The sequence below is a fragment of the Anabas testudineus genome, chromosome 10 (genome assembly GCF_900324465.2).
Source record: "Anabas testudineus chromosome 10, fAnaTes1.2, whole genome shotgun sequence".
Lineage (NCBI taxonomy): Eukaryota > Metazoa > Chordata > Actinopteri > Anabantiformes > Anabantidae > Anabas > Anabas testudineus.
Window position 1 is genome coordinate 192687 of NC_046619.1, and position 3465 is coordinate 196151.

The following is a 3465-nucleotide window of genomic DNA, read 5'->3' on the forward strand; positions in this document are numbered from 1 at the left end:
TTACAAACGGACGTCGGGTTCTTCACGAGTGTTAACAGTGAAAGGTGCAAAGCCCTTCATCTGTAATAAAGGAGACATATATAGGTATATTACAACTTTAGAGAGAAAGAGCAGGACAATGTCAGGCCTCAATCTACACGTGCTAAAACAGCATGGCATTGTAGACATACGGTGTACTGTGGTACACTGTATAGTGTCTGACTGATCTATCTGCAGTCCAGATCTTTCTCCTATATAAGATGGTTGGTGCGTCCAGAAGAGGAAATTCGTACAACAGCGACCACAAACTTGGAAGTGATGAAATCTCGCATCCAGTAAGAATATGAAAATGCAAACTGCATAACTTAAGCTGGTCAGTAAAAACACTGACAATCTTTCTCACCTCATTTTCTCTTCTTTGTACTTTTGTCAGATAAAGGTTCAAGTGAATACACATATCAGATTTGTTTCCTTTTTTTTTTTTTTTGTCTTGTCCAAGAGACCAAACCTTTCTACAAGTGGGATGTATTACATTATATTGTTTTAGACAAAGCTCTAGATTTGTTTGCTCTGTTATATAGATATTTAGCATTTCTTGGGATCACTCCATCAGCTGTGTCTTAAATAGTCACTGCCCTGATAAACTACTGTATCTGCACACGCACCATGGCGTATGAATGCCAGAACATGAATTTTTAGATTACTTAAAGTGCCCGTATTATGGCCCTTTTGGGGCTTATAAACAGGTCCTTGAAGTCCCCAAAATGTGAGTGGAAACCGTCACGCTGAAAAGCCATGTAGATTATTATGAGCTGCAGGTATGAAAATATGCGCGAATTGAACCTCTCCAAAGTGACAAGTATTGCGCCTCACACCCTCCTCCGTTTGTCAATGCATCTGTGACCCAGTAACTGAGTAAACAAGACAAAACACTTATTGTTGTAAGACTTACGACTTAAAACTTTGAATTACAGCCAGTTTTAGGTCACAGACAGTGAGAATCAGTCCATCTTTGAGCTTAGACCTGATATTATTCCAGCATCCACAAACTGGTTGGAATATACACGTACATATACTGCATTGCTCCGAAACCAAATAAATCCAGTTTGTTCAGATCCTGAGAGAATGGAGGAAGAAGAGACTTCTGAGTTTGTCCATAAATCCCAAAGGTGAGCAGTGTCCGTGCTTTGTGCTCTGCCACTGTTTTGCTGTTTTTAGAGTGAGTCTGCTGCAGCCAGGAAAACAAATGTCGGAAAGTGTTCGGCCTAGGTCATCACGGGCAGCATTTTGACCGAGCCTGAGCAGGAATTGGGTCCCTGAGAGTTGACATAATATTTCAAGCACTAACCACTCGGGACTGATTCCCACAAAATGTTTAAAAAATAAATAAATAAAAGACGCAGTGCTCTTCTCCTGTCTACATGCACCATAGAGTCACATAAATGCACTAAAATGACCAAAAATGTGATTTTACATAATATGGGCACTTTAAAATAACTGTCCTTAGCAGTAGCTGCAAATAATTTAACTTAGCTCACCTTAACTGGAGCTCAGTGCTAACCTGTTCAGAAGACATCTTGCTAAGTCAGTGTACAGTGGCAAGAAAAACATTGTGAACCTTTTGGAAGTTCATGGTTTTCTACATTAATTTGTAATAATTTGTGCTCTGATCTTCATCTAAGTCACAACAATTGAAAAACACAGTCTGCTTAAAATAATACTACACAAAAATTATATGTTTTCATGTTTTTATTGAACATAACATGTAAACATTCACAGTGCAGAGTGGAAAAAGTATGTGAAACTTTGGACTTAACTGGTTGACCCTCCTTTGGCAGCAATAACCTCAAGCAAACATTTCCTGTAGTTGCAGATCACACCTGCACAACCCCGATCTGGAGTAATTTTGGACCACTCTTCTTCACAAAACTGTTTCAGTGTAGCCCAATATTCTTGTAATGTCTGGTGTGAATGGCTCTCTTAAGGTCATGCCACAGCATTTCAATTGGGTTGAGGTCAGGACTCTGACTGGGCCACTCCAGAAGGTGTATTTTGTTCTGTTGAAGCTATTCTTTTGTTGAATTACTTGTATGCTTTGGATCATTGTCCTGTTGTATCACCCATCCTCTGTGGAGCTTCAGTTGGCGGACAGATGGTCTTACGTTTTCCTGCAAAACGTCTTGATAAACTCTGCAATTCATTTTTCCCTCAATGACAACAATCCGTCCAGGCCCTGAGGCAGCAAAGCAGCCCCAAACCATGACAGCTTCCTCCGCCATACTTTACAGTGGAGATGAGGTTTTGATGTTGCTGTGCTGTGCCTTTTTTTTTCTCCACACATAGTGTTGTGTGTTTTTTCCAAACAACTCAATTTTGGTTTCATCTGTCCACAGAATATTTTGCCAGTAGTGCTGTGGAACATCCAGGTGCTCTTTTGCAAACTTCAAACATGCTGCAATATTTTTTTTTGGACAGCAATGGCTTCCTCCGTGGTGTCCTCCCATGTACTCTATTCTTGTTTGATGTTTTCCTTATTGTAGATGTGTCAACGAAAATGTTGCATGTGCCGTAAATTTCTGCAAGTCTTTAGCTGACACGCTGGGATTCTTCTCTACCTCATTCAGCATTCTGCGCTGTGCTCTTGCAGTCATCTTTACAGGGCAACCACACCTAGGGAGAGTAGCAACAGTGCTGAACTTTGTCTACAAATGGAGAATCTGTCTTACCGTGGAGACATGAACATCAAGGCTTTTGGAGATACTTTTGTAACCATTTCCAGCTTCATGCAAGTCAGCAATTCTTGATCGTAGGTTTTCTGAGAGCTCTTTTCTGCGAGGCATACTTCACAGGCAGTGCTTCTTGAAACCAGTAAACCCAAAACTGGTGTGTGTTTTTCAAGGGCAGGACAGCATTCAGCTATACATCTAATATCATCACACTGATTGGACTCACGGTTGGCTCACTCCTGGCTCCAATTGGCTCCAAGTCATTAGGCCAGGGGTTCACATACTTTTTCCACCCTGCACTGTGAATGTTTACATGTTATGTTCAATAAAAACATGAAAACATATCATGTTTGTGTACTATTATTTTAAGCAGACTGTGTTTTTCTATTGTGTGACTTAGATGAAGATCAGAGCACATTTTAATGCACACAAATTAATGCAGAAAACCATGAAATTCCAAAAGGTTGACAATGTTTTTCTTGCCACTGTACATCTTAAAATCTGTTCAGGCTCTAGGCCGTTTTATGTCTGGCACCCAGTGACTGGACCTGTCTTGCTGGTCAAATACACAGCGGGCAGACAGGTCCAAACAAACAGAAATTTTGAAAGAATTAGCAGGCTGTAGTATTTTTTTGTCCGACAAGCTAATAGTTCAACTTAGCATGTTTCTTTAATGCCTGATGACCTATAGTGGTAATTTTATTATTTTGTATAATAAATTGTTTAAAATGTTATACAAGCTCACATCTAAAATCTAAAA